This window comes from Cherax quadricarinatus, chromosome 28 (assembly GCF_038502225.1).
Source record: "Cherax quadricarinatus isolate ZL_2023a chromosome 28, ASM3850222v1, whole genome shotgun sequence".
Classification (NCBI taxonomy): domain Eukaryota; kingdom Metazoa; phylum Arthropoda; class Malacostraca; order Decapoda; family Parastacidae; genus Cherax; species Cherax quadricarinatus.
In genome coordinates this window covers 18946783-18971782 of record NC_091319.1, presented here as the reverse complement: position 1 = coordinate 18971782, position 25000 = coordinate 18946783, and the positions used below count along the sequence as shown (strand labels likewise).

Below are 25000 nucleotides of genomic sequence, written 5' to 3'. Positions count from 1 at the left end.
GGAGTGATTTCTGTGTGCAGATTTGGGACCATTCCTTCCAAGATTTTCCAAGTGTAGATTATGATATATCTCTCCCTCCTGCGTTTCAACGAGTACAAGTCAAGTGCTTCCAAGCGTTCCCAGTAGTTAAGGTGCTTGACAGAACTTATACGTGCAGTAAAGGATCTCTGTACACTCTCTAGATCTGCGATTTCACCTGCTTTGAATGGAGATGTTAATGTACAGCAGTATTCCAGCCTAGAGAGAACAAGTGATTTGAAAAGGATCATAATGGGCTTGGCATCTCTCGTTTTGAAAGTTCTCATTATCCATCCTATCATTTTCTTTGCACGTGCGATCGTGGCACTGTTGTGATCCTTGAAAGTGAGATCCTCAGACATTACTACTCCCAGGTCCCTTACATTAGTTTTCCGCTCTATTGTATGGCCGGAGTCAGTAGTATACTCTGTTCTAGTTATTATCTCCTCCAGTTTTCCATAACGGAGTAGTTGGAATTTGTTATCATATCTCTTTTCTCAGTGCATTTATTCTAGTTTCCTCATTCCTACTTCATAACTCCGAGACTCATTTCGTAATTTATAGGAAATTTTTGTTTTATCTATATTTATGTAAGTATAGACACGGTATTTCAGCTGCTGTATAACGTTTGTTTTAGTCTTGTTATAACGTTTTACCCCAGTATACCGCATGTATACCGAGCATCGCTGTGTAATAGTTACTAGTTGTCAAAAGCACTTGTCAATAGACACTTGCCTGGTGTGTGTGTGTGTGTGTGTGTGTGTGTGTGTGTGTGTGTGTGTGTGTGTGTGTGTGTGTGTGTGTGTGTGTGTGTGTGTGTGTGTATGTGTGTTTATACTCACCTATTTGTAGGTGCGTGTATCTGTCTGTCTTGGACACGTACAACAATGTTTTAATCTAAGCAGGCGATATATTATGGTTATGTAGGCAGACTTTTGAGCAATGACAGATAACGTTTCCTGCGCGACGGAAATCGTCTTGAGCATGAACTGGCAACGTTTTAAACACGACGGACAACGTTTTGAACACTGGCAGACAGCATATTCAAGATAGGCAGGCAACATTTTTTAGTATAGTCGGACATCATATTGTTGAGCATTAGCAGACAACGTTTTGAGCATGGGTGGGCAACGTTTTGAATTGGGTGGGCAACGTTTTGAGTATAGACACCGTGCCTCCCGTGACAACAGTGTGGTCACTTGTTCGGGGAGTGGTCAGCAGGGGATAGAGGTAGGGGGTAGGGAGAGATGGTGATGGTGGTAGGGGGTTGGGAGAGGTGGTGGTGGAATGGGATTGGGGGTGGCGGGAGGGGGGTGATAGAAGTGCAGCCTCCACGAGAATAACCAATACTGGCGCCGGGCTCTGATGCTTTGGCTCCTGGCTTTCCCTCCTTCCCCTTTTACCCCAGCCCCCTTTACTCCTCCCTCGCTTTGGCATTCTCTGGCGACACATTGCCAAGCCTACGTGGTGCCAGGCTCGGGCAGTGGCACTCGGGAGCGCCACTGAGTCGTGCATGTCGGTCAATCTATGAGGGAAGATGTTTTCTCTGTCAGTCTGTGAATGTCACTCTGCCAATCTGTTAGTGTCAGTCTGTGAATGTCAGTCTGTGAATGTCACTCAGTCTGTGTCACTCTTAGTCTGTGAGTGTAACTCTCTCAGTCTGAGTGTCACTGTCCGTCTGTGTCACTCTGTCAGTCTGTAAATGTCATTCTCTCAGTCGGTGTCACTGTCAGTCTGTGAGAGTCACGCTATTAGTCTGTAAGTGTCATTGTCAGTCTGTGAGTGTCACTCTGTCAGTCTATGAGTGTCACTCTCTCAGTTTGTGAGTGTCACTCTGTCAGTCCGTGAGTGTCACTCTCTCAGTCTGTGTCACTGTCAGTGTGACTGTCAGTCTGTTAATCAAGGTGTTACTCCAAGAGAAGCTTTCGAAGGGGAAAATGTCACTGTATTTTCACGTAGTTAAAACAACGAATAGTAACACTGGTTGTTGGCCATGAAAATCATTATTTTAAAACCAAGATCACAGATTATTTAATAAAAACACAATATATATGTGTATAATCATTATCGTCTTCAATAATAATAATTTGATAAATGCTAATATTACTGTAATGATAGTGATGATAGTAACTGAAATATCGTTTTTAATTATTTGATCATAGTATTAGCAGCAGTAGCAGCATCAATAGTGGTAGTAACAGCTACAGTAGTATTGTGTTCCTTTAGTTAATGTTGTATTTGTAAAGCTACTTATTTTGTTTTAAAGATACATTAGGGGATCGTATATGAGTGTTGGCAGTAATGCTGTGAGCTGTACTGTGTATGTATACAGTTGTAACGTAGTTTTTGTGTGCACTCTTACGCTGCAACCATCCACAGTGTAAGACGTCAAGTGCAAGTGAGTTATTAAAGACCACAATCCACCAAGACACTATCAAGGATACTTTAATATCTAAGTAAACTTTTAATGTATTTACACCGAGACACACAGTACTACTGGTTGTGAACTCTGGTATACAACACTTGCATGGAAGAGTGAAACTCAGTTGATAAGAGATCTTCGTGTTCCGCTGAGTGCTTATGACCAGTGAATAAAAGTTACTTCCTATGACGTTAATCTTCCGAACCCTGGATCATGATGCTCTAACAGCAACTGTGATGATGAGAGGTGGAAGTAGCGGCTAGATGCCTGGCCTCACCATGGTAACCCTACTTAAGTTTTAGTTGTCCGCTGTTATTGGTTAATCTTCTAAGTTTCACACGATTGGCCGATGGGAACACACTTGCAGATTTTTTTCATAAATATAAGCAGTTGAGTATTTTAGATTTTTGACTTTCTCTACATTGACGCTTCACTATTAATTGAGAGACGAAACGTTATAACATTATCATTTTGAAAGTCTGTTTTCAAGACTTATAGATGTTAGTCAGCTCTTAAGTTGTTGTATATATATATACTTCATGGCTAAAGATCTCTTTGATAACTCCCCGCCAAGGATTTGACGCATCTAACATTGTGATATTTAAACTCTACTAGATTAAATTTGTTGTGAATCCAAATAAGAGTAAGAGGGTTATAAAGTTTTAAAGTGTTGGGGAAGAGTAGTGGAGACTAACATTATTTTGCACCATCATCCATCGTAATGTTTTGTTTGTCTCATAGATAGAAAGTGCATTTAATATAAATATTTCCAAGATTTGCTGTTCACTTTAGAGCAAGGGTTGGCAAACTGGGGGTGCGCGTGCCCCCAGTGGGCACGCAACCAGAGTTTCACGGGGTACGCCCAGCTAGCTGGTTATGATTTATTGTGTAATTGTCGTCATTGATTTTTTGTAATTTATTTATTTATTTATTTACTTATATTCTGTATTTGTAGGCAAAGCTTGAGACAGCATCCTTGTTTAAGCAAGGATGTATTCCAGTGCTGTATTTGTACAAAAGTACATCAAAGTATTTTCTTTTTGAAAAAAGTAATATCAATAGTCAGTGTGTCGGTTAGGTGTCAGTCAGCACCATAAAGGCGCCACTTTGCCACACTGACTCGAGTGAATTATTTTGTTGAGATTGCAACACACAATCTCAGGTTTTCTAGCAAAATATCTTTGAAAAAGATTCGCAGTTGAAATTAGCGTATCTTAATGCCAGTCTTCCTCATGACAACACAATATGTAACTACAATGTCACTTAGCAACGTTGATGGACGTCACTCATGAACTTAAGGCATTTACCACGAAATTTGAATGAGAGGGAATAAAATGTAAGGGCAGCAGGTTTTCACATCTACAGTTCTTGAGGGCGGAGAAACTGGCTATAGTGACCTCGTTAAGCTATAAAAAAAACGCCCGTCTTCCCTCCGTAATGAAATCGCTTCTTACCCATCAGACTTTATTAAAGAAGACTCAGAACATAGACTTTTATGAGTGATTCAACTACCCTAGATGCCACAGATGAATTTCTGGTCGTAAATGAGCCAATCTTATCCCTTTTAATATTTCTCACAGGCTACAACGTACCTATGTGAGCATAGGTATGTCGCTCCTGGAAAGCGAAACTTATGCCACAATAAAATGTCACATTAGTTGCACTTGTGTCCTTTTACCTAACATATTATCGGAAATTCTACCAACATTATTACGACTTTACAATTAACAGTATACTTCCTATAGCAAGAAGGTAAATTTTACAATTAACAGTATACTTCCTATAGCAAGAAGGTAAATTTAAAAATCAATATGATAGTAACACAACAAATTGTGGTAAGTCACTCGCATACCCCACGAAATCCGTTCGCCCACCCCCCTAGGGTCACACGTTCACCACCCCTGGGGTCACACGTTCACCAGTTTGAGAACCCCTTCCTCCCGACTTAGTACTTTTTTCTATTCCTTGTTTAGTTTCGTTGTATTAATGTTACATGTTTGTGTGAATGTAACGCACATGTAATGTACACTAAGAATTCTAATTCCCGTAACTCTTTGACATTGAATTTACTACGAAAGTACTGAGAATTTCTACTGTTTTACACAGACATCAAGAATCGTTGCCAAACGAAAGAAATATGTTGGTTATTACAACCCAGGATTCCAAATGGCCTGTTATCCTGGGTGTAAAGGGAGCAAAATAAACACAGCAGAAAAGTTTTGACTTATATTATCCTTCACCAATTTAGAACAGCAGTATGTACACTATATACACTATGTACAGTGATAGGTATTAGTGCACTCCACGGTAAGCAAGGCAGAATAGAAGCCACTAGAGGGCAGACCGTGATTCAACCAGCTCTAGAATGGGAATGACAAGGACAGACAGGAGAGTGGTACCCACATAACCTCTGCGATTGCCAAAACCATCTTCTTATTGGCTGGAACCTGGTTACTTGTTGAACGACGTGGCCCCATCGTCAACCCTCAGTTACCTGGTTCGATGGTTGGGGGAGATAGCCTGTAAATGAGGGTGTGTACATGCGCCGAATAAAGGTTACGTACTCTTTGCATGCCACATTGGTTTTGCTAGTACCATTATCTGACGATGTTCATTTAGTCTGATAATTTCAGACATTCTATATAATTAAGTTACTTAACATGGGCAATAGAGGCATTCCAAAATTCTAAGTATAGCACAGGTTATTAGACATGAATTTTCAATTTTTAACACAAATTGTGATTAATTCAGTAGTGATGATCTTAAAAAGTGATTAGTTATTTTTAAATACAGTCATTTACCCATTAGTGTTGGGTAACCTAAAGAATGAAAGATATTTACCATCATTCATTTTGCAGCTGTCTTGTCAGTAGTGCACGGCATCACAGCTCGAGTGACCCTCCACATCACAGGTCCAACCATCCTTCTGAGTGCAAGCACTGTACTTCTCACCTTCAGGACTCGACTCTGGCTGATTGGTTTCCCAGGATACCTCCGTATTATCCAGCTCAAGCTCCAACATCACGTTAAATTTCAAAATTCTCCACATCTCCACGCTCTAATTCACTTACACATGCGTTCCGAATGTTAATGTTAATAATAATTATATCTTTATTTTTGCAAGAACATGTACAATGTATACAGTCCTAGCTGAGACCAATGACAGACTACTACTATATAGAAAGCCCTTTGTTATGCAGAGTATTTCAGGCAAATTAGGTCAATTAGGCGCCCATTTTACTGATGGGTGATCATGGACGGCAGATGTCTTATGGAGACACGTCCTAATGTTTTCCAGCCGTACCGGGGATCGATCCCTAGACCTCAGTGTGTAAACTAAGTTCCCAACGAAGTCTTCTTCCACCCTTACCTAGAATATTCTTTACACCTGGTTCCATTCACCGCAAATACAATACACTTTCTCCCTACGTTTGTTTATCTTGCTTAGTTTTTTCTAAATGACCGAAGCATCTCAGCATCGCCTCCACACACACACACACACACACACACACACACACACACACACACACACACACACACACACACACACACACACACACACACACACACACCATACCGTACCATTCACCGTCTTCTAATTTCTTCACTCCCTAATCTCAGCATAATATTCACAGGACAGTATCCACTGCCTCCAGCTTCCTCCTCCTTGCAACATTTACAAGTTTGTTTCTGACTCCGATACAAAAGTATTGAGTCGTTAATCTCCGACATATTTCCCCAGTTTTTACATCCATTGATAAATTCCTTTCCTTTCACAAACCACCTGCCTTTTTTGTGTCCTTGGGTTTTCTTTAGTTTACCTCGTCTTTTATACATCCATCTGCCGACATATTCACGCCTAAATATCTGAATACATTCACTTCTTCCATACTCCCTTCCCCGGATTTCCTCACTCCATACTTCTTCCCTTTAAACTGACGTCCAATTTTTCATTGCCTTGACTTGCTCCTCCTGTTATCGCCTCACTCTTCTATGTTTACACTTAATATCATATCACTCCCACTTAATATCATATTCGTTATCTTTTGACCCCCATAAGCCTTAACCACGACAACAAAATATACTTGAAATAGGTGTTGATTGATGTTAATCTTAGCATAAACCTGAGAAACTGTATTCAGGCCCTGAAGCCTCCACTTGTTAAGGTGTTTAAAAATGGAGTCCGAGAGTAAATGAGAATTTTGCATCAGCCGCATCTCCTATTGTTTACGTTTTCTTATTCCAGACACGTCCTGCCACGTCTAGACACGTCTTGCCACGTCCTGGGCGGGTTGGGATGTTTTGCTATACGCTGCTGCTGCTGCTCGCCTCCCTACACCTGCTCCGGTGAGTGTTCCACACGTCAAGTTTGAATAACACGAATATTAAGTGTTCATTGGGTGGAATGTGGTTGTGAGGAGACAAGTGGTGGGAAAGACACGTTCAGCAAACGTAAACCTTTTGTTATTACGATGTTTCGCCAACAATAAGCTTTCATGTAGATAAGTGGTTCAGATCTGATCTTCACCATCCTTCTTTGAATTGAATTTAAGAAGCCAGTGTGTGGCGAAACGTTTCCCCAGTAAAGATACCCAAGTGTTGCACGTGTCTAATTTATCAATAATAAGAAATATTGATAGTATACAATACCGAGAAGTTGATGAATAAGTCAACTTGTGGAACACTTGGGTATTTATTTCAATTATTTGAGGGTGAAACGTCGTAATAGTGAAGGTCTCACTTTGTTCTGTTTGTCTATTTCCATCAGTTTTGTTACAAAATAATATCACGAAATTGTAGCCGGAGCTAATTCATAACTAACCATCAAACTGGAGCTTAAGAAAACTGGACTATATTTCGGTGCATTCTGGATCATTATCATGTAGGGAGGAAGAAAAGCAGACTAATTAGGAAGCAGAAATCAGGAAGAAAAGCAGACATCAAGAAGAAAGGTAGACATCAGGAAGAAGAGCAAACATTAGGAAGAAAAGAAAGGCAGACATCAGGAAGAAAAAACAGACGTCAGGAGGAAAAGCGAAAGACATCAGGAAGAGTAACCAGACCTCAGGAAGAAAACCAGACATCAGCTGAGGACACTGGGAGGTGAGGAGATAGTCAAGGTAAGGTTGTGTTATAAATAGTACAGCATTTGAAAATATACTGAGAAATGTAACCGTCTACAGAAAGTGTACAGGAGTGATATTAGTTTTCCAGTGTCGAGAATGTTGCTCTCTCAGCGCCTGAGTTGTTGACGTGATGCTAGCATAAAAGTACAGGATAAAAAGTCACAATACCGGTGACTGGAACAATACACAAATAACTCGCACATACAAGACAAACTTATGACGACGTTTCGGTCCGCCTTCAACCATAGTTAATGGTGAACATTAAAATGGTATAAAATACCGACAGGTTGTTAGGTAAGACACAATACTCTTCTCCAGACTGAGGGACTGACCACCTCAAAAAACTTCAAGGGTGATGGACTGATTACATAGTCTTCAAGTCTCTTCTGCTTCTATCGACTAAAGAAGCCTACTGTGTAGGCGAAACGTTTCGAAATAAAGATACCTAACTGTTGCATATGTGTCTTACCTAACATAGTTAATGGTCTAAGCCGGACCGATACGTCGTCATAAGTCTCAGTCCCCTGTGTGCGGGTTATTTGTGTAGCATAAAGTACATGAGAAACAAGAGCCAGGTTACCTGACATACTCTCAACGGGAGAAAACAAAACTACGTCCGGGTTAAACAAGGCATAATGAGCAACGATGAGTAGATGGGAGAAAAATATATAACGGATTTAAGAGACATGAGAATGAGACGGATGGGTATGTCGTGCCGAATAGGTAAAACTTGCGATTTTGGCTTAAATAGCAACGCTTTTCTTGCCGAATAAGGCAAGCGAAAATTTGTGTATGCAATAATGTCGCAAAAATCATTCTGAATCTAACGAAAAAAATATATTTCATTGTGTTTGTTTATTTTTAAATTCTTGTAAACTTATCTAATATATATTTAGTTGGATCATGCTAAATTAAATTGTGCTTGTTATAATAAGGTTAGGTAAGCTTTCTAAGGTTCTTTTGGTACAAAATTATTAAGTTTTACATTACATAAGTGAAAAAATATATCTTGAAATGTATAAGAGAAATTTTTTAGAAAAGACTTAATTTTAAATGAGTTCTTGCTAATTGACCAGTTTTACTTATGCGGCACCACACACACACACACACACACACACACACACACACACACACACACACACACACACACACACACACACACACACACACACACATACACACACACACACACACATACACACACACACACATACACACACACACACACACACACACACACACACACACACACACACACACACACACATACACACACACACATACACACACACACACATACACACACACACACACACACATACACACACACACATACACACACACACACACACACACACACACATACACACACACACACACACACACACACACATACACACACACACATACACACACACACACATACACACACACACACACACACATACACACACACACATACACACACACACACACACACACACACACATACACACACACACACACACACACACACACACACACACACACACACACACACACACACACTACACATCCTCAGCACCGGAAGTGATAAAGGACGTCTGTACTCCCTAACATCAGAAGTTTGTACACATCATTCATTCATGTTTCATCAAGGCTTCACTGAGAGAAAACATTTCACTCATAAAGTTCTCATTCAGAGAAGCTGAAATTCCAGTGTTCTTATTGCAAAGTAGTTTAGAATAGCAATAGTTATGTAGCCTACTACCTATTCCAGACCTTCACTTATGCAAGGTAGTGTGCATGCTTTCTGCCAGTCCTTAGGTACCTTCCCTTCTTGCATGCATGTGTTTAATAATAAACCAGCCACTCCAAACCTATATTGGCTCTTATTGTTTACATCTTTTGTTCATTTATGTCTTTACCCCCTTTCCTTCTACCCACTGTCTCACACACTCACCTTACACTTGTCTTTCCTTCTACCCACTGTCTCACACACTCACCTTACACTTGTCTTTCCTTCTACCCACTGTCTCTCACACTCACCTCACACTTGTCTTTCCTTCTACCCACTGTCTCTCACACTCACCTCACACTTGTCTTTCCTTCTACCCACTGTCTCTCACACTCACCTCACACTTGTCTTTCCTTCTACCCACTGTCTCTCACACTCACCTCACACTTGTCTTTCCTTCTACCCACTGTCTCTCACACTCACCTCACACTTGTCTTTCCTTCTACCCACTGTCTCTCACACTCACCTTACACTCGTCTTTCCTTCTACCCACTGTCTCACACACTCACCTTACACTCGTCTTTCCTTCTACCCACTGTCTCACACACTCACCTCACACTCGTCTTTCCTTCTACCCACTGTCTCACACACTCACCTTACACTCGTCTTTCCTTCTACCCACTGTCTCACACACTCACCTTACACTCGTCTTTCCTTCTACCCACTGTCTCACACACTCACCTTACACTCGTCTTTCCTTCTACCCACTGTCTCACACACTCACCTCACACTCGTCTTTCCTTCTACCTACTGTCTCACACACTCACCTCACACTCGTCTTTCCTTCTACCTACTGTCTCTCATACTTCACACTTGTCTTTCCTTCTACCCACTGCCTCACACACTCACCTCACACTTGTCTCTGGCTACTCGTAAGTCTTGTAAGATGTTATTCCTTCCTGCCCAACACATGAAATTAATGCCTCACTTACTTCAACTACATTTAACAACTCCTCAAAATATTTTTTCCATCTTTCCAGGACTCTTACCTCTCCATCTAACATCTTTTTTTTTTTTGGGGGGGGGGGGGAGAAACATAGTGTGTTAAATATGATTTAGGAGATGAAAAAGAGAAAGTATAAACTGGAGTGATGAATTATGAGAAGGAAAATGTAATGCTTTTAAAACAGTATTTTATTGAAAATCAATGTAATATGTTACAAAGGATAGACATAGATAATTTAAATGAAGAGTTTTGTAACATATAAGTTTTAAAATGTAATTTAACATGTTATTCCCAGAGGAATATACGACATAATAATGAATAACAGTTTAACATGAGATGCTGAAGAGCTGTGAAAAAAAAAGAGTTTGTAATGAATATAGGAAGCTGGTCAACCAAGGAACTTACTAAAGATTCAGACACGTCAGTAGTGATTATACAGATGTAAGGAGAGAGGAAGAATAAGGAGAGAGGAAGAATAAGGAGAGAGGAAGAAACTTTGAAAAGGAATTAGACAAGAACAAGATAGAACCAAATATTTTACTGAAGTCTGTAAAAGTAAACTAAAAGTTGAAAATAAAATAATCAGAATAAATTACGTTGGCAACATCAGTGTAGTAGAGGAAGTAATGCGTGAGGTATGAAAGATGTTTCAGAGGGTCATCACAAGAGAAGATATCTTAAATGTAGCGGATTTTAAACCCAAACAAACATTTAAAATGGAGTATAATGTTATAACCAAAGAGGAGGCAAAAAAAAAAAATATTTCCTGGATGGTGCCAAGAAACAGAAGACAGTGGGACCAGACGAAATATCACCATGAGTTAAGAAAGAATGTGCTGAAAAAATTAAGCTATCCAGTTTGTATAATTTTTAAGAGTTCACTTCAGGAAGGTAAATTTGCAGACAAATGGAACATGGTTCACAGTGCAGCGTTATTAAAAAGAAAGTGACAGAGGAAAGAAAGCCTATAGGCCGGTATCGTTGACAGGTATTGGAAAAATCTTGAAAAACACGAAGTGTTCAATCCACTTTTCTAGTGAAAAGTTGATTAAACGTTTAGATAATAACAAGAAATTGGTAAACAGTTTGGTTTCCGGTCCGCAAATTCATGCGCATTTTAAGAAATAAAGTCAGTAGAGTTCCTGATGAGAGACTGTTTGAAACTGCAAAATGTAGGGAGAATAAGAGGTAAATTATTACAAGGAATGAGAAATTTATTGTTTGAGAGTTGCTGCAAGAATTAGTACTTGCCACAGTAATGGTTTCAGTTGATACAGATAATTTACCATTAATAAAAACATTCAATATGTTTGTAGTTAATGGAAATATCTCATTAAAATATACAATAAAAACGACTGTAAATCTTCACGAGATGACTGGGATAAATTTAATAAATGTAGCTATAATTGAATGATGGAATTTAATGTAGATAAATGACATGTGATAGAAATAGTAGAAAGCGAAATCAGATAACGTGAAGAACTTAGACTGAACAAGAAGAGAGGGACCTGGGAGTTACTATTAAAATAAAATCGTAGCCGGAGAATCATATAAATGAAATTGTGAGAAATTTATATTCTACACTGGTGAATTATAAGGTGTCGAAATACTAAAAATAAAAAAAATACTAAAAAGCCTCTTAATAAAATATATTATGCTAAAATTGGAATATACCGCCTTTGTGCTGCTCATACCTTGAAAAAGAATTCGAAGAGGCTCAGAAACGAGCTACCAAACCAAGAGTTAAAAATTGTGAATTGTGACGAAAGGCTGAAACATTTAAGGTAGCTTATGAGAGCGTGGCTTGGTTGTCAGTGCACTCAGCTCACATAATGAGTGTCCATGGTTCGACCCCTGGTACGGATGGAAACACTGGGGCGTGTTTCCTTAAGACACTTGCCGTCCCTCTTCGCCTAACAGTAAATAAATACCTGGGTGTTAGCTGACTGGAGTGGGTCGCATCCTGGGGACAAAATTAACCTAAGTTGCCGAAATGCTCTACATGACCAGGGGCTTTATATGTATCATTGATGTCAGTTATGATCTTTATAAATTGTATCATGTAGCAAAAAAATTATTACTATTATTATTATTATTATTATTATTATTATTATTATTATTATTATTATTATTCAGTAGGAAGAATAAGAGATCGTGCTTGTAAATTTAGGAAAAAGTGGAGGTGAAAAGACAAAGTGGTTGACCATTGGAATGATTTAAAAGAGGCAGTGGTAAGTGTTTCAAATATTGCATATTTAAAAGAAATATACGATTTTTTATTTGAAGACTTAGACACTAAGAGCTACAAATATGTAATCTCTCTCTCTCTCACACACACACACACACACACACACACAAACAGGCCAAGTGTCTTAGTGACAAGTGCCTTGGACAAAATGGTAACACACACACACACACACACACACACACACACACACACACACACACACACACACACACACACACACACATACACACACACACACACACACACCTAGTAGCGATCAGTGAAAAGGCGGGGCCAGGAGCTCGGACTCGACCCCCGCAACCTCAACTAGGTGAGCACACACACACACACACACACACACACACACACACAGTACTGCAGGTTCTTCAACTTCATGCTTCAAACAACAGATCTAACAATCAACGTTACAAGCAAAGAATGGAACAAACAAACAAAAGAGGGAGGGGTTGGTCGCTACTGATTGTCCACTTCCGGTGGTGGGTCGTCTGGGTCCTGCTGTGGTGCTATGTCTGCTGTGGTTATTGTTCTGTTAGCTAGACCACTGTGAGTTGTGCTGTGTTTCACAAACTGCAGTACTACTGTGTTTGTGTTTCCTTTGTTGTTGTGTCTGCCCTCAAGGAAGGTTCCTTGATGTTGGTGAGGGGCTCTTGATTTAGGGAATTGAATCTGTGCTCCAGTTCCCCGAATTAAGCCTGAATGCCTTCCACATCCCCCCCCCAGGCGCTGTATAATCCGCCGGGTTTAGCGCTTCCCCTTTGATTATAATAATAATAATGTTGTGTCTGCTGTGGTGGCATGGCTACTGTGTTATATATATATATATATATATATATATATATATATATATATATATATATATATATATATATATATATATATATATATATATATATATGTTTCAGCAAGCATGCGTGAGCGTGTTACATAGAATTAATGGAGACAAATGGTTTTTAGGACTTGACATGCTGTTGGAGTGTGAGCAAGGTTTCTACCTTGATTTCAAACAATGCAGAACAAGTCACAGAGGGATGGAAATTTGCCTTAGCTTGTTTTGATGTACCTGATATACTTTTGGGCATTTTATTGATGTGTTTTTGGATGTTTTATTGATGTACCTTTGGATGTTTTTTGATGTGTTTTTAGATGTTTATTGATGTACTAGTGGATGTTTTTTTGATGTATTTTTGAATGTTCTATTGATGTGTTTTGGATGTTTTATTTATAAGTTTTATTGGTGTATTTTTGGCAGTTTTATTAATGTTTTTCAATGCTTTATTCATGTGTTTTGGGCTGTTTTATTGATGTGTTTTTGCTGGTTTTATTGATGTGTTTTTGCTGGTTTTATTGATGTGTTTTCTCGATGTTTATCGATTTTTTTATTTTTTTATTATTGTTTTTCATGTTTTATTTGTGTTTGCGAATATTATTATAAGAACAAAAGCAACAGCAATAACATTATTAACTGGTGTATGCTGTGTTGCTGCACTTCTTTGCTGTGTTTTGCTCCGTTGTATTGCTGTGGCTGTTGCTGTGTTTGTTGTATGTACGCTGTTTCTGTTTTTGTAGCCGTTTGTGTCCTTTAAATAACAAAAACAGACACAATACCGTGACTGGAACGATACATAAATAACCCGCACATAGAAGACAGGAGCTTACGACGACGTTTCGGTCCGACTTTGTGAATGGTCCAAGTCTGACCGAAACGTCGTCGTAAGCTCCTGTCTTCTATGTGCGGGTTCTTTGTGTTTGTGTCCTTTGTTTGTTCTGACGTTTTGCTGTGTTTCTTGTGCTTGTTGTGTTGCTGTTTATGGTTGTGTTGCTGTGTTGTGTTTGTTACGCTGTCTTTGTAAAATGGCTGCGTATGCATTGTTTCTGTTTACGTCCTTTTTATGTTGTGTTGCTGTATTTGTGTTGTTACTGTGTTGCTGTGTTTATTGTGTTTATTTTGTGCTTGTTGTGTTGTTGTGTTTGTAATGGTGGTGTGTTTGCGTTGTTTCTGTGTTTATATTATGTTATGTTTATTGTGTTTCTGTTTTTGTGTTGTGATGAAGAAGAGGAAAAAGATAACTTAAAGAGCAAAGGAAAAAATAAACAGATGACATGAAAAGAGGAATAAGAAACAAGAGATAAAATGACCACGAAAATTAAATAGGTAAAGGAAGAGGAAATAAAGAGAAAGAGGTGGAGAAGACTAAGGAAAATATAGTCCCTGAGGAAAATAGGTAAAGGGGAAGTAGAAAAAGAAATGGAAGAAGAGGAGGCTAAGACAAGTATGATTGATGAAGGGAAATAAGTGAAGAGGAAGATGAATAAAGAGGGAATGATGTAGAGGAAGAAAGTGAAAGGAAGGGGAAGTGAGTTAACCAACGGAAGACAGTGCTGTCAGCCTTCTCTCCCTCCCTATCTGACGGCTACAATAGCTGGCTGTCAGTGCTCTCTCTCTCTCTCTCTCTCTCTCTCTCTCTCTCTCTCTCTCTCTCTCTCTCTCTCTCTCTCTCTCTAGCCTGAGACCGCTGTCAGTGGTTTCTGTGTGATCCGAGGCCATTTTCAGTGGTCTGAGATAGTTGTTGTCTTGTCTGGTGGTCTGAGACCACTCTTGATAGTTTTCTTCTCAGTGGTCCGAGACAGTTGTTATGGGTCTGTTTTGTGATCGCATTCGGCGAGTTATATGTTATCTAAAATAGCCGTCAGTGGTCTGAGGGCCGAGACCAAGATCCTTTCTGTGGCATGAAACCTCTTTAAATTGTCTTTGCAGTCTGATACCAGCGTCGTCTGAGACTTCTTGTTGTAGTGTTTTGTATGGTCAGAGACTGTTGTCAGTTTTTGTGGTCTGAGACTGTTGTCAATAATTTCTGTGGTCTGAGTCCGCTGTCAAAAGTTTCTGTGGTCTGAGACTGTTGTCAATAATTTCTGTGGTCTGAGACTGCTGTCAAAAGTTTCTGTGGTCTGAGACTGTTGTCAGTAGTCCTTGTGGTCACAGCTGCCAGTAACCGTGACACTCCACAACAGCGGAGGAACACCTAGGTGCCTATTTAGTGCTAGCTGAGTAAGGCCACAGGTGTAACTCGACTCTTCCTCACTCCTCGCCTGTGTCGGGGACGTGAACCTGCGACTCCCACGTGAGTCAAGTTTGTCACCAGGCTGAGACAACACGATTTAATTCTGATGAATTCGTGGTTAATATTAACAGTGGTGAGTGGAAATGAGGGTGAAAGTTATTTTTGAGTGTTGTACGAAATGTTTTAGTCAGCTGCAGGTGTTTGACTGCTGTCAGTCATCTACGGGTGTTTCACCGCTGTCAGTCAGCTGCAGGTGTTTGACAGCTGTCAGTCAGCTGCGGGTGTTTTACCGCTGTCAGTCAGCTGCAGATTGTATTGTATTGTATATGTTCGCCGGTACTGCCGGCCCGGGTCTTCTCCAGATGGCGACCCGGCCTTGGTTTCCAAGCATGGGAGTGTCTTGAGATGTGGCGTCGTCTTGAGGGGCGGCGATGGCTCCCAGGGATGGGAGTGCTTCGAGGAGCATGTCAGCGGTAAGCAGCTGACGATGCAAGGATGGCTTGACGGGGGTTCAACAGCAGACAAGTCAGGAAGGGCAGAGAAGGCAGCCATTACAGGGTCCAATTAGAGCCACACCCCAGCTTTAGCAGATAGCAAAGTGCTGGGGAAACTTGTCTTCACGGTGATTGGTCGATGTTGTGCTTGCTAGATGAGGGAACCGTCTTCGAGAGAACCATTCTGAACTGTTCTGAATTTCTTCTTTGAGATGTACTCGAGTTCCAGGAGGCGTGAAGTCGTGGAGAGGCGTTGAACCAAGCTGTCTGTGGTGAGTGGATGGGTTGAGTCACAGGTGAACCTAACAGTCCCATCCTGGAGTTGCTGAATAATTTCTTGAGCTAGCATTCTGACCTTGTATTGGTTGGTTGTGTAAAAGTAGACACCAGTCATGGCATAGGCTTCTTGTTGTGGAGTGACTGTGGCACGGAGAGCTGCATCCCTAGTTCCATGTGTTTTAGCTGTCTTGGCTGGAGATGCCTGACAGCTGTCAGTCAGCTGCAGATGCCTGACATCTGGGTTCATCGCCTCCTCGCCCGGTCTTCAATCATGTCTCCTACAAATTAGCAAGAAAATAGCATAGTAATAATTTTGGAATAGCTACTAAGAAACGCCCAGGAAAGTGAGGTGTACACTTAATGTAGGTGTTTTTAAGCATGGAGTAATATGCTTAAGAAGCGTGAAGGATAATTACCAGGAGCATATGTGTACACTTGCTGAGACAAATCATCATTCGTAGCTGCCTAGCTGCTGCTTAGGCGGCTTCTCAGTGTATCTCTAGTTATATAAAGTCATGAGAGCAGATCAGCCAGTGTGATGGATAGGTGGGGGCTGCGGGCCAGCAACAACCTGGTTGAACAAGCAAGCACCAGATGAGCCTGGCTCATGGGCGGGCTCCGGGAGTAGGAGAAACTCTCGGAAGTCATCAAAGGGCAGGAGAGATAGCAGAGTTGGAACAGATACAATTATTTACAGCCCGCATAGACCAAATAAGGCGTTTAAATTACTAGGAATGTATCATATTAAATATGTACTCTGTGAAGTGGATGAGACAGAGATACAAGATAACATATACGTGAAAAGTACTGTTGGAGGAAGTGCAAAATAAACTTAATGGAAAGCAGGAGCACCGTGGGCGCAAAAAGAGAATATTGTATTAACGTCCGTTGCCCCAGACCATCTGGTATCTTAGCAGAAGATATCAGCAACACTGCCAGGACAAATGTAGAAATCTTCAAGAAGAAACTGGATAAGTATGTTCACTATATAGCAGATCAACCAGGCTGTGATGAATATGTGGGCCAGCGAGTCATCAGCAGCAACAACCTGGTTGACCGGCAATGGACCAGACAAGACTGGCTCCAGTAGAAAAACAAACTCTCGGAGATCATCCGAGGTATAAGTATAAGTCTGTCAGAAGTATTGATCAACAACAGAAGGAGGGACTTCAGCAGCGCCCAAACAGAGCGGGTTTTTTTTTTTTACCTAAATAACGTATTGGTAGTTCTTCCTTTCTAATTTTCTTAATGGGTGTAAATCCGTTAATATAGTGACACATTGCAGCTGAATATTCTTACTTTTGGATGTCGTTTTAGTTGCAGAAGCTGCGAAAATATATATAATTATTATTGTTGTCTATCTGTGGACTCTAGAAATCATATTAAATTACAAGATTTTGATGACTGATAGTGAATCAGACCTATTAAGAATATATTATTGTGATATTTCAGAAGTTAAATAACGAGTGAGCAGTCTTAGTGGGTTGTGAATTGTCTTTATAGTGTACTCACCTATTTGTGGTTGCAGGGCTCGATTCACAGCTCCTGGCCCCGCGTCTTTGCTGGACACTGCTAGGTCCACACTCTCCCTGCTCTATGAGCTTTATCATACCTCTTCTTAAAGCTGTGTGTTTGCGGTTGTACAGTATTTATGATGCGTGCACCACGGGCCACTGAACTTGAACATTCTTACACATATACCTTAGAGGTCAACACACTTCCTGAAAAACCTCAGGAGTAAACACATTCCAGGTTGAAATACACTGTTGAGCCTCTAGAGTCCATCCAGACATTACTGACCTCTGTATTCCACTGGCAGTAGGTGAGTAAACATTAAGTAACATGTACTGTTTTGTCGCCCTAGAGGCAGTATTACCCAGCGGTTATTATCAGTTCTAAATATTTACATATGTAAAGAATAAAAACGCAGAGTACCGTGACTGGAACAATACACAAATACCCGCGCATAGGGAAAGGAAAGCGAAGCATTAACTAGTCACATGCTAGTCATGCTTCTGTGTGACTAGTTAATGGTCCAGATTGGACCGAAACGTCATCAGTTTGTTTTCTCTCTCCTTTATGCGGGTTACTTGTATATTTACATAATATATGAAACTCACGGAATAGAGCTCACTAATGGCCTTTATTTGTAAAATGATCATGGGTCATCAAAAAGTGGTCCTAGTGCCAGGTCTTGCAGTGGTCCTAGTGCCAGGTCTTGCAGTGGTCCTAGTGCCAGGTCTTGCAGTGGTCCTAGTGCCAGGTCTTGCAGTGGTCCTAGTGCCAGGTCTTGCAGTGGTCCTAGTGCCAGGTCTTGCAGTGGTACTAGGGCCAGGCCTTGCAGTGGTCCTAGGGTCAGGTCTTAGTGGTCCTGGGGCCAGGTCTTGCAGTGGTTCTAGGACCAGGTCTTGCAGTGGTCCTAGGACCAGGTCTTGCAGTGGTCCTAGGACCAGGTCTTGCAGTGGTCCTAGGATCAGGTCTTGCAGTGGTCCTAGGATCAGGTCTTGCAGTGGTTCTAGGACCAGGTCTTGCAGTGGTCCTAGGACCAGGTCTTGCAGTGGTCCTAGGACCAGGTCTTGCAGTGGTCCTAGGACCAGGTCTTGCAGTGGTCCTAGGACCAGGTCTTGCAGTGGTTCTAGGGCCAGGGCTTGCAGTGGTCCTAGGGCCAGGTCTTGCAATGGTCCTAGGGTCAGGTCTTGCAGTGGTCCTAGGACCAGGTCTTGCAGTGGTCCTAGGACCAGGTCTTACAGTGGTCCTAGGATCAGGTCTTGCAGTGGTTCTAGGACCAGGTCTTGCAGTGGTCCTAGGACCAGGTCTTGCAGTGGTCCTAGGACCAGGTCTTGCAGTGGTCCTAGGATCAGGTCTTGCAGTGGTTCTAGGACCAGGTCTTGCAGTGGTCCTAGGACCAGGTCTTGCAGTGGTCCTAGAACCAGGCCTTGCAGTGGTTCTAGGGCTAGGGCTTGCAGTGGTTCTAGGGCCAGGTCTTGCAGTGGTTCTAGGACCAGATCTTGCAGTGGTCCTAGGACCAGGTCTTGCAGTGGTCCTAGGACCAGGTCTTGCAGTGGTCCTAGAACCAGGCCTTGCAGTGGTTCTAGGGCTAGGGCTTGCAGTGGTTCTAGGGCCAGGTCTTGCAGTGGTCCTAGGGCCAGGGCTTGCAGTGGTCCTAGGACCAGGTCTTGCAGTGATCTACAGACTCCACACTAAGATTAATTTCTAAAAAGAGTCGCCACGCTACCATCAGAATAGTCAATAAATTTCTTGTATCTAAGTATATGCCGGGCGATAAATACCTCATTTGCATATCGTGTTTTGGAAAGCTTTGGTCCCTTTACAGATGTAAACATTATTGTGGATCAGTTGAACCACGAGTGTTTGGATCCTAAACTAGTGTACCGGCGGTAGCACAATGAGAGTGACTGGTATCGAGGCCTGATCATGGAGCGGGTCGCGGGGGGCGTTCACCCCCGAAACATACACCGTCCAGATATATACCCTCCAGGTATACATCTTCCAGGTATACCCTCTAAACTCTGATTTATCAACCAAGCTGTGGCTTTCAGCATCCAGCAAGTCTATATAGTTATTACAATTTTACTGATAAATTTCTTTGTTATCTCCGTAACATCACTTTCTACAGGTAGAGCTGAGGTAGAGGAAGCACTACAGGTAGAGCTGAGGTAGAGGAAGCACTACAGGTAGAGCTGAGGTAGAGGAAGCATTACAGGTAGAGCTGAGGTAGAGGAAGCACTACAGGTAGAGCTGAAGCAGAGGAAGCACTACAGGTAGAGCTGAGGTAGAGGAAGCACTACAGGTAGAGCTGAGGTAGAGGAAGCATTACAGGTAGAGCTGAGGTAGAGGAAGCACTACAGGTAGAGCTGAGGTAGAGGAAGCACTACAGGTAGAGCTGAAGCAGAGGAAGCACTACGGGTAGAGCTGAGGTAGAGGAAGCACTACAGGTAGAGCTGAGGTAGAGGAAGCTTTACAGGTAGAGCTGAGGTAGAGGAAGCACTACAGGTAGAGCTGAGGTAGAGGAAGCACTACAGGTAGAGCTGAAGTAGAGGAAGCACTACAGGTAGATCTGAGGAAGAGGAAGCACTACAGGTAGAGCTGACGTAGAGGAAGCATTACAGGTAGAGCTGAGGTAGAGGAAGCACTACAGGTAGAGCTGAGGTAGATGAAGCACTACAGGTAAAGCTGAGGTAGAGGAAGCATTACAGGTAGAGCTGAGGTAGAGGAAGCACTACAGGTAGAGCTGAGGTAGAGGAAGCACTACAGGTAGAGCTGAAGCAGAGGAAGCACTACAGGTAGAGCTGAGGTAGAGGAAGCTTTACAGGTAGAGCTGAGGTAGAGGAAGCACTACAGGTAGAGCTGAGGTAGAGGAAGCACTACAGGTAGAGCTGAAGTAGAGGAAACACTACAGGTAAAGCTGAGGTAGAGGAAGCACTACAGGTAGAGCTGAGGTAGAGGAAGCACTACAGGTAGAGCTGAAGCAGAGGAAGCACTACAGGTAGAGCTGAGGTAGAGGAAGCTTTACAGGTAGAGCTGAGGTAGAGGAAGCACTACAGGTAGAGCTGAGGTAGAGGAAGCACTACAGGTAGAGCTGAAGTAGAGGAAACACTACAGGTAGAGCTGAGGTAGAGGAAGCACTACAGGTAGAGCTGAGGTAGAGGAAGCTTTACAGGTAGAGCTGAGGTAGAGGAAGCACTACAGGTAGAGCTGAGGTAGAGGAAGCACTACAGGTAGAGCTGAAGTAGAGGAAACACTACAGGTAGAGCTGAGGTAGAGGAAGCACTACAGGTAGAGCTGAGGTAGAGGAAGCATTACAGGTAGAGCTGAGGTAGAGGAAGCACTACATGTAGAGCTGAGGTAGAGGAAGCACTACAGGTAAAGCTGAGGTAGAGGAAGCACTACAGGTAGAGCTGAGGTAGAGGAAGCACTACAGGTAGAGCTGAGGTAGAGGAAGCGCTACAGGTAGAGCTGAGGTAGAGGAAGCACTACAGGTAGAGCTGAGGTAGAGGAAGCATTACAGGTAGAGCTGAGGTAGAGGAAGCACTACAGGTAGAGCTGAGGTAGAGGAAGCACTACAGGTGGAGCTGAGGTAGAGGAAGCACTACAGGTAGAGCTGAGGTAGAGGAAGCATTACAGGTAGAGCTGAGGTAGAGGAAGCACTACAGGTAGAGCTGAGGTAGAGGAAGCACTACAGGTAGAGCTGAGGGAGAGGAAGCACTGCAGGTAGAGCTGAGGTAGAGGAAGCACCACAGGTAGAGCTGAGGTAGAGGAAGCACTACAGGTAGAGCTGAGGTAGAAGAAGCACACTACAGGTAGAGCTGAGGTAGAGGAAGCACTACAGGTAGAGCTGAGTTAGAGGAAGCACTGCAGGTAGAGCTGAGGTAGACGAAGCACACTACAGGTAGAGCTGAGGTAGACGAAGCGCTACAGGTAGAGCTGAGGTAGAAGAAGCACTACACATAGAGCTGAGGTAGAGGAAGAACTACAGGTAGAGCTGAGGTAGAGGAAGCACTAGAGGTAGAGCTGAGGTAGAGGAATCACTGCAGGTACAGCTGAGGTAGAGGAAGCACTACAGGTAGAGCTGAGGTAGAGGAAGCACTACAGGTAGAGCTGAGGTAGAGGAATCACTGCAGGTAGAGCTGAGCGAGAGGAAGCACTACAGGTAGAGCTGAGGTAGAGGAAGCACTACAGGTAGAGCTGAGGTAGAGGAATCACTGCAGGTAGAGCTGAGCGAGAGGAAGCACTACAGGTAGAGCTGAGGTAGAGGAAGCACTACAGGTAGAGCTGAGGTAGAGGAATCACTGCAGGTAGAGCTGAGCGAGAGAAAGCACTACAGGTAGAGCTGAGGTAGAGTAACCACTACAGGTAGAACTAAGGTAGAGGAAGCACTACATGTAGAGTAGATGTTGGTAAGATGTTGGTAAATTAACCGATGATATTTCACTATATGGCTCGCCACGCAGTGGCAGTGCTACGATCGCACGTGCAAAGAAAATGATAGGATGGATAATGAGAACGTTCAAAACGAGAGATGCTAAGCCAGTGATGATCGTTTTCAAATCACTTGTTCTCTCTAGGCTGGAATACTGCTGTACATTAACATCTCCATTCAAAGCAGGTGAAATCGCAGATCTAGAGAGTGTACAGAGATCCTTTACTGCACGTATAAGTTCTGTCAAGCACCTTAACTACTGGGAACGCTTGGAAGCACTTGACTTGTACTCGTTGGAACGCACGAGGGAGAGATATATCATAATCTACACTTGGAAAATCCTGGAAGGAATGGTCCCAAATCTGCACACAGAAATCACTCCCTACGAAAGTAAAAGACTGGGCAGGCGATGCAAAATGCCCCCACTTAAAAGTAGGGGCGCCATTGGTACACTAAGAGAAAGCACCATAAGTGTCCGGGGCCCAAGACTGTTCAACAGCCTCCCATCAAGCATTAGGGGAATTGCCAATAAACCCCTGGCTGCCTTCAAGAGAGAGCTGGACAGATACCTAAAGTCAGTGCCGGATCAGCCGGGCTGTGGCTCGTACGTTGGACTGCGTGCGGCCAGCAGTAACAGCCTAGTTGATCAGGCCCTGATCCATCGGGAGGCCTGGTCATGGACCGGACAGCGGGGGCGTTGATCCCCGGAATAACCTCCAGGTAACCTCCAGAAGTTAAAGAGAGAGAGAGAGAGAGAGAGAGAGAGAGAGAGAGAGAGAGAGAGAATGAATCACTTCTTCACAGATTATTCATTGCTTGGATGACTTGAGTCTGGAACATGTCCGTACAGAATGACATTATTAATGAAATAAAATCAGTTGACCAAATTACATCTGTGTCTCATATCCATGTCTCACATCTGTGTCTCACATCCGTGTCTCACATCCGTGTCTCACATCCGTGTCTCACATCCGTGTCTCACATCCGTGTCTCACGTCCGTGTCTCACATCTGTGTCTCACATCTGTGTCTCCAACTTCCCTATCTGTTTGCTTCATAACAATAAAAAAATAATGGAGGTAATGCTAGGTAAGGCTTTCAGCTGAGCTGAGGTCAGGAGCAGCTCTCAGAGTGTAAGCTTAACCCGATAATAACCCACATGGATACAGAAACTCAGATTATCCGGGGTGTATATTTCGACCACCTACTGGGGTCCTCTTCAGCAGATACACAAATGAAAGGCGAACATGAATTTATAGGACCAATTAATCTGAGTGTCTGTCACCATGTGGGTTGTTATTATTAAGCAATGATAAGCGTTCATTACACTTTCTTTAGTTATTCAGTATTAGGGTATAATTATGCGGTAATTCTTTGCTTTTAAATGGGCAGAGCCCTACCTTAGGGCTCTGGTGGCCTGGTGGTTAACGCTCTCGCTTCACACGGCGAGGGCCTGGGTTCGATTCCCAGCCAGAGTAGAAACATTGGACGTGTTTCTTTCCACCTGTTGTCTATGTTCCCCATCAGTAAAATGGGTACCTGGGTGTTAGTCGACTGGTGTGGGTCGCATCCTGGGACACTGACCTAAGGAGGCCTGGTCACAGACCGGGCCGCGGGGGCGTTGACCCCCGGAACTCTCTCCAGGTAATCCAGGGCTGCTGAGGAAGACTAGTGTCAGGAGACTCCTGACGAGGAGACAACCGTCACCACCGCGACTCCACACAGTTATATGGTGTAATCTCGCATTCCATCACGAGTGTTTTCTTGTGTGAAAAGGGGACCACTCTGTGGTTTGAAGCAGTCTTGACCGCTTTGCGGCCCCTTTTGTGGTCTTAGTCTGAGACTCCTGCCACTGGTCTGCTGTGGCCTTGGACACCTGCCACTGGTCTGCTGTAGTCTGAAACCCCTGCCAGTGATCTGCCGTAGTCTGGGACCCCTGCCAGTGGTCTACTGTAGTCTGGGACTCCTGCCAGTGGTCTGCCGTAGTCTGGGACCCCTGCCAGTGGTCTGCTGTGGTCTGGGACCCCTGACAGTGGTCTGCCGTAGTCTGGGACCCCTGCCAGTGGTCTGCCGTAGTCTGGGACCCCTGCCAGTGGTCTGCCGTAGTCCGGGACCCCCCTACCAGTGGTCTGCTGTAGCCTGGGACCCCTGTTGTATTATGATCTGATCTCAGGGTGGTAGATTTTTCTTGTTGCACTGTGGTAATTGTTAACCAACATGTCTGTCTTGTATATATTTATAACACCTAACTTGGCTAAGTCACCTTCAGCATCCTGTTGGTTAATTAGGGTCATCAGGTCTGCAGTTTTTGAGATTGGTCTTAAAGTGGTATTGTAAGAGTGGCATAAATACCACTTGGTGAAAAATTGTCTTCTTTTGCACACTAAAACTGCAGCTGCTGGTGTTTTCCTATTTACAGAATGCATTCAGCTGTTTCCACATTTGTTGGTAAGTGTCTTAGACACCTGACTGGTTAGACACTTGGCTGCTGTGTTAGACACTTGACTGTTGTCTGTGTTAGACACTTGACTCTTGTCTGTGTTAGACACTTGACTGTTGTCTGTGTTAGACACTTGACTGGTGTTCGTGTGTTAGACATTTGACTGTTGTCTGTGTTAGACACTTGACTCTTGTCTGTGTTAGACACTTGACTGTTGTCTGTGTTAGACACTTGACTGGTGTTCGTGTGTT

At 42.8% G+C, this 25000-nt stretch overlaps 1 long non-coding RNA gene across 1 annotated transcript in view; it reads left to right on the top strand.

Moving 5' to 3' along the window:
- LOC138853327 (uncharacterized) overlaps window positions 1-25000 on the top strand; it is a 970094-nt gene that overhangs the window by 400810 nt on the left and 544284 nt on the right. The window contains exon 4 of the long non-coding RNA XR_011392537.1: window positions 6687-6787. This is a non-coding gene — a long non-coding RNA (uncharacterized lncRNA). The remainder of the gene's footprint in view (window positions 1-6686; window positions 6788-25000) is intronic.